The sequence below is a fragment of the Cnephaeus nilssonii genome (genome assembly GCF_951640355.1).
Source record: "Cnephaeus nilssonii genome assembly, chromosome: 23".
Lineage (NCBI taxonomy): Eukaryota > Metazoa > Chordata > Mammalia > Chiroptera > Vespertilionidae > Cnephaeus > Cnephaeus nilssonii.
In genome coordinates this window covers 208,077-221,791 of record NC_137094.1, presented here as the reverse complement: position 1 = coordinate 221,791, position 13,715 = coordinate 208,077, and positions in this window count along the sequence as shown.

Here is a 13,715-nt window from a genome sequence, read left to right as displayed (position 1 = left end):
CTCTAGTCTAGAAAGGATGTTGTACACTGCAGAAATCCTTGAAATAGAGTTAGTTCACATGAAACCAGTGTTTGAAACCACCGGAATTCACTGAAAAGTAGTACTCAACTGTAAAACAGTTGAAAGACAAGTGTATATAGCTTCTCCAGTTCAGGGAAGAGTGTATAAAGTTGTTTCTACATGTGGTAAAGTCCCACAAGTCGAAAAGAAGGCCCATGATAGGAAACAGCTAGAAATCAGTAGTCATTCAGAGCAAATACTAATGAATATCACATAATAGAGAGAGAACAAGTGTAAAAGACATCAAAATGTAAGTCTCTAGTCTAGAAAGGATGTTATACACTACAGAAATCCTTGAAATAGAGTTACTTCTCAACAAAACAGTGTTTCAACCCACTATAATTGACTGAAAAGTAGTATTCAACTGTAAAACAGTTGAAAGACAAGTTTATAGAGATGCACAAGTTCAGAGAAGAGTGTATGAAGTTGTTTCTACATGTGGTGAAGTCCCACAAGTAGAAAAGAAGGCCCATTATAGGAAACAGCTAGAAATCAGTAGTAATTCAGAGAAAATACTAATGAATATCACATAATAGAGAGAGAACAAGTGTAAAAGACATCAAAATGTAAGTTTCTAGTCTAGAAAGCATGTTATACACTACAGAAATCCTTGAAATAGAGTTACTTCACAAGAAAACAGTGTTTCAACCCACTAGAATTCACTGAAAAGGAGTATTCAACTGTAAAACAGTTGAAAGACAAGTGTATATAGCTTCTCAAGTTCAGAGAAGAGTGTATAAAATTGTTTCTACATATGGTGAAGTCCCACAAGTAGAGCAGAAGGCCCATTATGGGAAAGAGGTAGAAATCAGTAGTAATTCAGAGAAAATACTAATGAATATCACAGAATAGTGAGAGAACAAGTGTAAAAGACATCTAAATGTAAGTCTCTAGTCTAGAAAGGATGTTGTACACTGCAGAAATCCTTGAAATAGAGTTAGTTCACATGAACCCAGTGTTTGAAACCACCGGAATTCACTGAAAAGGAGTATTAAAGTGTAAAACAGTTGAAAGACAAGTGTATATAGCTTCTCAAGTTCAGAGAAGAGTGTATAAAGTTGTTTCTACATATGGTGAAGTCCCACAAGTAGAGCAGAAGGCCCATTATGGGAAAGAGGTAGAAATCAGTAGTAATTCAGAGGAAATACTAATGAATATCACAGAATAGTGAGAGAACAAGTGTAAAAGACATCTAAATGTAAGTCACTAGTCTAGAAAGGATGTTGTACACTGCAGAAATCCTTGAAATAGAGTTAGTTCACATGAAACCAGTGTTTGAAACCACCGGAATTCACTGAAAAGTAGTACTCAACTGTAAAACAGTTGAAAGACAAGTTTATATAGCTTCGCAAGTCCACAGAAGACTGTATAAAGTTGTTTCTACATGTGGTGAAGTCCCACAAGTATACCAGAAGGCCCATTATAGGAAACAGCTAGAAAACAGTAGTAATTCAGAGGAAATACTAATGAATATCATAGAATTGTGTGAGAACAAGTGTAAAAGACATCTAAATGTAAGTCTCTAGTCTAGAAAGGATGTTATACACTATAGAAATCCTTGAAATAGAGTTACTTCTCAAGAAAACAGTGTTTCAACCCACTATAATTGACTGAAAAGTAGTATTCAAGTGTAAAACAGTTGAAAGACAAGTGTATATAGCTTCTCCAGTTCAGGGAAGAGTGTATAAAGTTGTTTCTACATGTGGTGAAGTCCCACAAGTCGAAAAGAAGGCCCATTATAGGAAACAGCTAGAAATCAGTAGTCATTCAGAGCAAATACTAATGAATATCACATAATAGAGAGAGAACAAGTGTAAAAGACATCAAAATGTAAGTCTCTAGTCTAGAAAGAATGTTATACACTACAGAAATCCTTGAAATAGAGTTACTTCTCAAGAAAACAGTGTTTCAACCCACTATAATTGACTGAAAAGTAGTATTCAACTGTAAAACAGTTGAAAGACAAGTTTATAGAGATGCACAAGTTCAGAGAAGAGTGTATAAAGTTGTTTCTACATGTGGTGAAGTCCCAAAAGTAGAAAAGAAGGCCCATTATAGGAAACAGCTAGAAATCAGTAGTAATTCAGAGGAAATACTAATGAATATCATAGAATTGTGTGAGAACAAGTGTAAAAGACATCAAAATGTAAGTTTCTAGTCTAGAAAGCATGTTATACACTACAGAAATCCTTGAAATAGAGTTACTTCACAAGAAAACAGTGTTTCAACCCACTAGAATTCACTGAAAAGGAGTATTCAACTGTAAAACAGTTGAAAGACAAGTGTATATAGCTTCTCAAGTTCAGAGAAGAGTGTATAAAGTTGTTTCTACATATGGTGAAGTCCCACAAGTAGAGCAGAAGGCCCATTATGGGAAAGAGGTAGAAATCAGTAGTAATTCAGAGGAAATACTAATGAATATCACAGAATAGTGAGAGAACAAGTGTAAAAGACATCTAAATGTAAGTCTCTAGTCTAGAAAGGATGTTGTACACTGCAGAAATCCTTGAAATAGAGTTAGTTCACATGAAACCAGTGTTTGAAACCACCGGAATTCACTGAAAAGTAGTACTCAACTGTAAAACAGTTGAAAGACAAGTTTATATAGCTTCGCAAGTCCACAGAAGACTGTATAAAGTTGTTTCTACATGTGGTGAAGTCCCACAAGTATACCAGAAGGCCCATTATAGGAAACAGCTAGAAAACAGTAGTAATTCAGAGGAAATACTAATGAATATCATAGAATTGTGTGAGAACAAGTGTAAAAGACATCAAAATGTAAGTCTCTAGTCTAGAAAGGATGTTATACACTACAGAAATCCTTGAAATAGAGTTACTTCTCAAGAAAACAGTGTTTCAACCCACTATAATTGACTGAAAAGTAGTATTCAACTGTAAAACAGTTGAAAGACAAGTGTATATAGCTCCTCAAGTTCAGAGAAGAGTGTATAAAGTTGTTTCTACATATGGTGAAGTCCCACAAGTAGAGCAGAAGGCCCATTATGGGAAAGAGGTAAAAATCAGTAGTAATTCAGAGCAAATACTAATGAATATCACAGAATAGTGAGAGAACAAGTGTAAAAGACATCTAAATGTAAGTCTCTAGTCTGGAAAGGATGTTGTACACTGCAGAAATCCTTGAAATAGAGTTAGTTCACATGAAACCAGTGTTTGAAACCACCGGAATTCACTGAAAAGGAGTATTCAACTGTAAAACAGTTGAAAGACAAGTGTATATAGCTTCTCAAGTTCAGAGAAGAGTGTATAAAGTTGTTTCTACATGTGGTGAAGTCCCACAAGTCGAAAAGAAGGCCCATTATAGGAAACAGCTAGAAATCAGTAGTCATTCAGAGGAAATACTAATGAATATCATAGAATTGTGTGAGAACAAGTGTAAAAGACATCAAAATGTAAGTTTCTAGTCTAGAAAGGATGTTATACACTACAAAAATCCTTGAAATAGAGTTACTTCACAAAAAAACAGTGTTTCAACCCAGTATAATTGACTGAAAAGTAGTATTCAACTGTAAAACAGTTGAAAGACAAGTGTATATAGCTTCTCCAGTTCAGGGAAGAGTGTATAAAGTTGTTTCTACATGTGGTGAAGTCCCACAAGTCGAAAAGAAGGCCCATTATAGGAAACAGCTAGAAATCAGTAGTCATTCAGAGCAAATACTAATGAATATCACATAATAGAGAGAGAACAAGTGTAAAAGACATCAAAATGTAAGTCTCTAGTCTAGAAAGGATGTTATACACTACAGAAATCCTTGAAATAGAGTTACTTCTCAAGAAAACAGTGTTTCAACCCACTATAATTGACTGAAAAGTAGTATTCAACTGTAAAACAGTTGAAAGACAAGTTTATAGAGATGCACAAGTTCAGAGAAGAGTGTATAAAGTTGTTTCTACATGTGGTGAAGTCCCACAAGTAGAAAAGAAGGCCCATTATAGGAAACAGCTAGAAATCAGTAGTAATTCAGAGAAAATACTAATGAATATCACATAATAGAGAGAGAACAAGTGTAAAAGACATCAAAATGTAAGTTTCTAGTCTAGAAAGCATGTTATACACTACAGAAATCCTTGAAATAGAGTTACTTCACAAGAAAACAGTGTTTCAACCCACTAGAATTCACTGAAAAGGAGTATTCAACTGTCAAACAGTTGAAAGACAAGTGTATATAGCTTCTCAAGTTCAGAGAATACTGTATAAAGTTGTTTCTACAGGTGGTGAAGTCCCACAAGTAGAGCAGAAGGCCCATTATGGGAAAGAGGTAGAAATCAGTAGTAATTCAGAGGAAATACTAATGAATATCACAGAATAGTGAGAGAACAAGTGTAAAAGACATCTAAATGTAAGTCTCTAGTCTAGAAAGGATGTTGTACACTGCAGAAATCCTTGAAATAGAGTTAGTTCACATGAAACCAGTGTTTGAAACCACCGGAATTCACTGAAAAGTAGTACTCAACTGTAAAACAGTGGAAAGACAAGTTTATATAGCTTCGCAAGTCCACAGAAGACTGTATAAAGTTGTTTCTACATGTGGTGAAGTCCCACAAGTATACCAGAAGGCCCATTATAGGAAACAGCTAGAAATCAGTAGTAATTCAGAGGAAATACTAATGAATATCATAGAATTGTGTGAGAACAAGTGTAAAAGACATCAAAATGTAAGTCTCTAGTCTAGAAAGGATGTTATACACTACAGAAATCCTTGAAATAGAGTTACTTCTCAAGAAAACAGTGTTTCAACCCACTATAATTGACTGAAAAGTAGTATTCAACTGTAAAACAGTTGAAAGACAAGTGCATATAGCTTCTCCATTTCAGGGAAGAGTGTATAAAGTTGTTTCTACATGTGGTGAAGTCCCACAAGTCGAAAAGAAGGCCCATTATAGGAAACAGCTAGAAATCAGTAGTAATTCAGAGGAAATACTAATGAATATCATAGAATTGTGTGAGAACAAGTGTAAAAGACATCTAAATGTAAGTCTCTAGACTAGAAAGGATGTTATACACTATAGAAATCCTTGAAATAGAGTTACTTCTCAAGAAAACAGTGTTTCAACCCACTATAATTGACTGAAAAGTAGTATTCAAGTGTAAAACAGTTGAAAGACAAGTGTATATAGCTTCTCCAGTTCAGGGAAGAGTGTATAAAGTTGTTTCTACATGTGGTGAAGTCCCACAAGTCGAAAAGAAGGCCCATTATAGGAAACAGCTAGAAATCAGTAGTCATTCAGAGCAAATACTAATGAATATCACATAATAGAGAGAGAACAAGTGTAAAAGACATCAAAATGTAAGTCTCTAGTCTAGAAAGAATGTTATACACTACAGAAATCCTTGAAATAGAGTTACTTCTCAAGAAAACAGTGTTTCAACCCACTATAATTGACTGAAAAGTAGTATTCAACTGTAAAACAGTTGAAAGACAAGTTTATAGAGATGCACAAGTTCAGAGAAGAGTGTATAAAGTTGTTTCTACATGTGGTGAAGTCCCACAAGTAGAAAAGAAGGCCCATTATAGGAAACAGCTAGAAATCAGTAGTAATTCAGAGGAAATACTAATGAATATCATAGAATTGTGTGAGAACAAGTGTAAAAGACATCAAAATGTAAGTTTCTAGTCTAGAAAGCATGTTATACACTACAGAAATCCTTGAAATAGAGTTACTTCACAAGAAAACAGTGTTTCAACCCACTAGAATTCACTGAAAAGGAGTATTCAACTGTAAAACAGTTGAAAGACAAGTGTATATAGCTTCTCAAGTTCAGAGAAGAGTGTATAAAGTTGTTTCTACATATGGTGAAGTCCCACAAGTAGAGCAGAAGGCCCATTATGGGAAAGAGGTAGAAATCAGTAGTAATTCAGAGGAAATACTAATGAATATCACAGAATAGTGAGAGAACAAGTGTAAAAGACATCTAAATGTAAGTCTCTAGTCTAGAAAGGATGTTGTACACTGCAGAAATCCTTGAAATAGAGTTAGTTCACATGAAACCAGTGTTTGAAACCACCGGAATTCACTGAAAAGTAGTACTCAACTGTAAAACAGTTGAAAGACAAGTTTATATAGCTTCGCAAGTCCACAGAAGACTGTATAAAGTTGTTTCTACATGTGGTGAAGTCCCACAAGTATACCAGAAGGCCCATTATAGGAAACAGCTAGAAAACAGTAGTAATTCAGAGGAAATACTAATGAATATCATAGAATTGTGTGAGAACAAGTGTAAAAGACATCAAAATGTAAGTCTCTAGTCTAGAAAGGATGTTATACACTACAGAAATCCTTGAAATAGAGTTACTTCTCAAGAAAACAGTGTTTCAACCCACTATAATTGACTGAAAAGTAGTATTCAACTGTAAAACAGTTGAAAGACAAGTGTATATAGCTTCTCAAGTTCAGAGAAGAGTGTATAAAGTTGTTTCTACATGTGGTGAAGTCCCACAAGTCGAAAAGAAGGCCCATTATAGGAAACAGCTACAAATCAGTAGTCATTCAGAGCAAATACTAATGAATATCACATAATAGAGAGAGAACAAGTGTAAAAGACATCTAAATGTAAGTCTCTAGTCTGGAAAGGATGTTGTACACTGCAGAAATCCTTGAAATAGAGTTAGTTCACATGAAACCAGTGTTTGAAACCACCGGAATTCACTGAAAAGGAGTATTCAACTGTAAAACAGTTGAAAGACAAGTGTATATAGCTTCTCAAGTTCAGAGAAGAGTGTATAAAGTTGTTTCTACATGTGGTGAAGTCCCACAAGTCGAAAAGAAGGCCCATTATAGGAAACAGCTAGAAATCAGTAGTCATTCAGAGGAAATACTAATGAATATCATAGAATTGTGTGAGAACAAGTGTAAAAGACATCAAAATGTAAGTTTCTAGTCTAGAAAGGATGTTATACACTACAAAAATCCTTGAAATAGAGTTACTTCACAAGAAAACAGTGTTTCAACCCAGTATAATTGACTGAAAAGTAGTATTCAACTGTAAAACAGTTGAAAGACAAGTGTATATAGCTTCTCCAGTTCAGGGAAGAGTGTATAAAGTTGTTTCTACATGTGGTGAAGTCCCACAAGTCGAAAAGAAGGCCCATTATAGGAAACAGCTAGAAATCAGTAGTCATTCAGAGCAAATACTAATGAATATCACATAATAGAGAGAGAACAAGTGTAAGAGACATCAAAATGGAAGTCTCTAGTCTAGAAAGGATGTTATACACTACAGAAATCCTTGAAATAGAGTTACTTCTCAAGAAAACAGTGTTTCAACCCACTATAATTGACTGAAAAGTAGTATTCAACTGTAAAACAGTTGAAAGACAAGTTTATAGAGATGCACAAGTTCAGAGAAGAGTGTATAAAGTTGTTTCTACATGTGGTGAAGTCCCACAAGTAGAAAAGAAGGCCCATTATAGGAAACAGCTAGAAATCAGTAGTAATTCAGAGAAAATACTAATGAATATCACATAATAGAGAGAGAACAAGTGTAAAAGACATCAAAATGTAAGTTTCTAGTCTAGAAAGCATGTTATACACTACAGAAATCCTTGAAATAGAGTTACTTCACAAGAAAACAGTGTTTCAACCCACTAGAATTCACTGAAAAGGAGTATTCAACTGTAAAACAGTTGAAAGACAAGTGTATATAGCTTCTCAAGTTCAGAGAAGAGTGTATAAAGTTGTTTCTACATATGGTGAAGTCCCACAAGTAGAGCAGAAGGCCCATTATGGGAAACAGCTAGAAATCAGTAGTCATTCAGAGCAAATACTAATGAATATCACATAATAGAGAGAGAACAAGTGTAAAAGACATCAAAATGAAAGTGTCTAGTCTAGAAAGGATGTTGTACACTACAGAAATCCTTGAAATAGAGTTACTTCACAAGAAAACAGTGTTTCAACCCACTAGAATTCACTGAAAAGTAATACTCCACTGTAAAACAGTTGAAAGACAAGTGTATATAGTTTCTCAAGTTCAGAGAAAAGTGTATAAAGTTGTTTCTACATGTGGTGAAGTCCCACAAGTAGAAAATAAGGCCCATTATAGGAAACAGCTAGAAATCAGTAGTAATTCAGAGGAAATACTAATGAATATCATAGAATTGTGTGAGAACAAGTGTAAAAGACATCAAAATGTAAGTCTCTAGTCTAGAAAGGATGTTATACACTACGGAAATCCTTGAAATAGAGTTACTTCACAAGAAAACAGTGTTTCAACCCACTATAATTCACTGAAAAGTAGTACTCAACTGTAAAACAGTTGAAAGACAAGTGTATATAGCTTCTCAAGTTCAGAGAAAAGTGTATAAAGTTGTTTCTACATGTGGTGAAGTCCCACAAGTCGAAAAGAAGGCCCATTATAGGAAACAGCTAGAAATCAGTAGTAATTCAGAGGAAATACTAATGAATATCATAGAATTGTGTGAGAACAAGTGTAAAAGACATCAAAATGTAAGTCTCTAGTCTAGAAAGGATGTTATACACTACAGAAATCCTTGAAATAGAGTTACTTCTCAAGAAAACAGTGTTTCAACCCACTAGAATTCACTGAAAAGTAGTATTCACCTGTAAAACAGTTGAAAGACAAGTGTATATAGCTTCTCAAGTTCAGAGAAAAGTGTATAATGTTGATTCTACATGTGGTGAAGTCCCACAAGTAGAAAATAAGGCCCATTATAGGAAACAGCTAGAAATCAGTAGTAATTCAGAGGAAATACTAATGAATATCATAGAATTGTGTGAGAACAAGTGTAAAAGACATCAAAAAGTAAGTCTCTAGTCTAGAAAGGATGTTATACACTACAGAAATCCTTGAAATAGAGTTACTTCTCAAGAAAACAGTGTTTCAACCCACTATAATTGACTGAAAAGTAGTATTCAACTGTAAAACAGTTGAAAGACAAGTGCATATAGCTTCTCCATTTCAGGGAAGAGTGTATAAAGTTGTTTCTACATGTGGTGAAGTCCCACAAGTAGAAAAGAAGGGCCATTATAGGAAACAGCTAGAAATCAGTAGTCATTCAGAGCAAATACTAATGAATATCACATAATAGAGAGAGAACAAGTGTAAAAGACATCAAAATGTAAGTCTCTAGTCTAGAAAGGATTTTGTACACTGCACAAATCCTTGAAATAGAGTTAGTTCACATGAAACCAGTGTTTCCAACCACCAGAATGCACTGAAAAGTAGTATTTAACTGTAAAACAGTTGAAAGACAAGTTTATATAGCTTCGCAAGTCCACAGAAGACTGTATAAAGTTGTTTCCACATGTGGTGAAGTCCCACAAGTAGAGCAGAAGGCCCATTATAGGAAACAGCTAGCAATCAGTAGTAATTCAGAGGAAATACTAATGAATATCATAGAATTGTGTGAGAACAAGTGTAAAAGACATCAAAATGTAAATTTATAGTCTAGAAAGGATGTTATACACTACAGAAATCCTTGAAATAGAGTTACTTCACAAGAAAACAGTGTTTCAACCCACTAGAATTCACTGAAAAGTAGTATTCACCTGTAAAACAGTTGAAAGACAAGTGTATATAGCTTCTCAAGTTCAGAGAAAAGTGTATAAAGTTGTTTCTACATGTGGTGAAGTCCCACAAGTCGAAAAGAAGGCCCATTATAGGAAACAGCTAGAAATCAGTAGTCATTCAGAGCAAATACTAATGAATATCACATAATAGAGAGAGAACAAGTGTAAAAGACATCAAAATGAAAGTGTCTAGTCTAGAAAGGATGTTGTACACTACAGAAATCCTTGGAATAGAGTTACTTCACAAGAAAACAGTGTTTCAACCCACTAGAATTCACTGAAAAGTAGTATTCAACTGTAAAACAGTTGAAAGACATGTTTATAGAGATGCACAAGTTCAGAGAAGAGTGTATAAAGTTGTTTCTACATGTGGTGAAGTCCCACAAGTATACCAGAAGGCCCATTATAGGAAACAGCTAGAAAACAGTAGTAATTCAGAGGAAATACTAATGAATAGCATAGAATTGTGTGAGAACTAGTGTAAAAGACATCAAAATGTAAGTCTCTAGTCTAGAAAGGATGTTATACACTACAGAAATCCTTGAAATAGAGTTACTTCTCAAGAAAACAGTGTTTCAACCCACTATAATTGACTGAAAAGTAGTATTCAACTGTAAAACAGTTGAAAGACAAGTGCATATAGCTTCTCCATTTCAGGGAAGAGTGTATAAAGTTGTTTCTACATGTGGTGAAGTCCCACAAGTCGAAAAGAAGGCCCATTATAGGAAACAGCTAGAAATCAGTAGTCATTCAGAGCAAATACTAATGAATATCACATAATAGAGAGAGAACAAGTGTAAAAGACATCAAAATGTAAGTCTCTAGTCTAGAAAGGATGTTGTCCACTGCAGAAATCCTTGAAATAGAGTTAGTTCACATGAAACCAGTGTTTCAAACCACCAGAATGCACTGAAAAGTAGTATTTAACTGTAAAACAGTTGAAAGATGAGTTTATATAGCTTCGCAAGTCCACAGAAGACTGTATAAAGTTGTTTCTACAGGTGGTGAAGTCCCACAAGTAGAAAAGAAGGCCCATTATAGGAAACGGCTAGAAATCAGTAGTCATTCAGAGCAAATACTAATGAATATCACATAATAAAGAGAGAACAAGTGTAAAAGACATCAAAATGAAAGGGTCTAGTCTAGAAAGGATGTTGTACACTACAGAAATCCTTGGAATAGAGTTACTTCACAAGAAAACAGTGTTTCAACCCACTAGAATTCACTGAAAAGTAGTATTCAACTGTAAAACAGTTGAAAGACAAGTTTATAGAGATGCACAAGTTCAGAGAGGAGTGTATAAAGTTGTTTCTACATGTGGTGAAGTCCCACAAGTATACCAGAAGGCCCATTATAGGAAACAGCTAGAAAACAGTAGTAATTCAGAGGAAATACTAATGAATAGCATAGAATTGTGTGAGAACTAGTGTAAAAGACATCAAAATGTAAGTCTCTAGTCTAGAAAGGATGTTATACACTACAGAAATCCTTGAAATAGAGTTACTTCTCAAGAAAACAGTGTTTCAACCCACTATAATTGACTGAAAAGTAGTATTCAACTGTAAAACAGTTGAAAGACAAGTGCATATAGCTTCTCCATTTCAGGGAAGAGTGTATAAAGTTGTTTCTACATGTGGTGAAGTCCCACAAGTCGAAAAGAAGGCCCATTATAGGAAACAGCTAGAAATCAGTAGTCATTCAGAGCAAATACTAATGAATATCACATAATAGAGAGAGAACAAGTGTAAAAGACATCAAAATGTAAGTCTCTAGTCTAGAAAGGATGTTGTACACTGCACAAATCCTTGAAATAGAGTTAGTTCATATGAAACCAGTGTTTCAAACCACCAGAATGCACTGAAAAGTAGTATTTAACTGTAAAACAGTTGAAAGACAAGTGTATATAGCTTCTCCAGTTCAGGGAAGAGTGTATAAAGTTGTTTCTACATGTGTTGAAGTCCCACAAGTCGAAAAGAAGGCCCATTATAGGAAACAGCTAGAAATCAGTAGTCATTCAGAGCAAATACTAATGAATATCACATCATAGAGAGAGAACAAGTGTAAAAGACATCAAAATGTAAGTCTCTAGTCTAGAAAGGATGTTGTACACTGCACAAATCCTTGAAATAGAGTTAGTTCACATGAAACCAGTGTTTCAAACCACCAGAATGCACTGAAAAGTAGTATTTAACTGTAAAACAGTTGAAAGACAAGTTTATATAGCTTCGCAAGTCCACAGAAGACTGTATAAAGTTGTTTCTACATGTGGTGAAGTCCCACAAGTAGAGCGGAAGGCCCATTATAGGAAACAGCTAGCAATAAGTAGTAATTCAGAGGAAATACTAATGAATATCATAGAATTGTGTGAGAACAAGTGTAAAAGACATCAAAATGTAAATTTATAGTCTAGAAAGGATGTTATACACTACAGAAATCCTTGAAATAGAGTTACTTCACAAGAAAACAGTGTTTCAACCCACTAGAATTCACTGAAAAATAGTATTCACCTGTAAAACAGTTGAAAGACAAGTGTATATAGCTTCTCAAGTTCAGAGAAAAGTGTATAAAGTTGTTTCTACATGTGGTGAAGTCCCACAAGTAGAAAAGAAGGCCCATTATAGGAAACAGCTAGAAATCAGTAGTAATTCAGAGGAAATACTAATGAATATCATAGAATTGTGTGAGAACAAGTGTAAAAGACATCAAAATGTAATTTTCTAGTCTAGAAAGGATGTTATACACTACAGAAATCCTTGAAATAGAGTTACTTCACAAGAAAACAGTGTTTCAACCCACTAGAATTCACTGAAAAGGAGTACTCAACTGTAAAACAGTTGAAAGACAAGTTTATATAGCTTCGCAAGTCCACAGAAGACTGTATAAAGTTGTTTCTACATGTGGTGAAGTCCCACAAGTATACCAGAAGGCCCATTATAGGAAACAGCTAGAAAACAGTAGTAATTCAGAGGAAATACTAATGAATAGCATAGAATTGTGTGAGAACTAGTGTAAAAGACATCAAAATGTAAGTCTCTAGTCTAGAAAGGATGTTATACACTACAGAAATCCTTGAAATAGAGTTACTTCTCAAGAAAACAGTGTTTCAACCCACTATAATTGACTGAAAAGTAGTATTCAACTGTAAAACAGTTGAAAGACAAGTGCATATAGCTTCTCCATTTCAGGGAAGAGTGTATAAAGTTGTTTCTACATGTGGTGAAGTCCCACAAGTCGAAAAGAAGGCCCATTATAGGAAACAGCTAGAAATCAGTAGTCATTCAGAGCAAATACTAATGAATATCACATAATAGAGAGAGAACAAGTGTAAAAGACATCAAAATGTAAGTCTCTATTCTAGAAAGCATGTTGTCCACTGCAGAAATCCTTGAAATAGAGTTAGTTAACATGAAACCAGTGTTTCAAACCACCAGAATGCACTGAAAAGTAGTATTTAACTGTAAAACAGTTGAAAGATGAGTTTATATAGCTTCGCAAGTCCACAGAAGACTGTATAAAGTTGTTTCTACAGGTGGTGAAGTCCCACAAGTAGAAAAGAAGGCCCATTATAGGAAACGGCTAGAAATCAGTAGTCATTCAGAGCAAATACTAATGAATATCACATAATAAAGAGAGAACAAGTGTAAAAGACATCAAAATGAAAGTGTCTAGTCTAGAAAGGATGTTGTACACTACAGAAATCCTTGGAATAGAGTTACTTCACAAGAAAACAGTGTTTCAACCCACTAGAATTCACTGAAAAGTAGTATTCAACTGTAAAACAGTTGAAAGACAAGTTTATAGAGATGCACAAGTTCAGAGAGGAGTGTATAAAGTTGTTTCTACATTTGGTGAAGTCCCACAAGTATACCAGAAGGCCCATTATAGGAAACAGCTAGAAAACAGTAGTAATTCAGAGGAAATACTAATGAATAGCATAGAATTGTGTGAGAACTAGTGTAAAAGACATCAAAATGTAAGTCTCTAGTCTAGAAAGGATGTTATACACTACAGAAATCCTTGAAATAGAGTTACTTCTCAAGAAAACAGTGTTTCAACCCACTATAATTGACTGAAAAGTAGTATTCAACTGTAAAACAGTTGAAAGA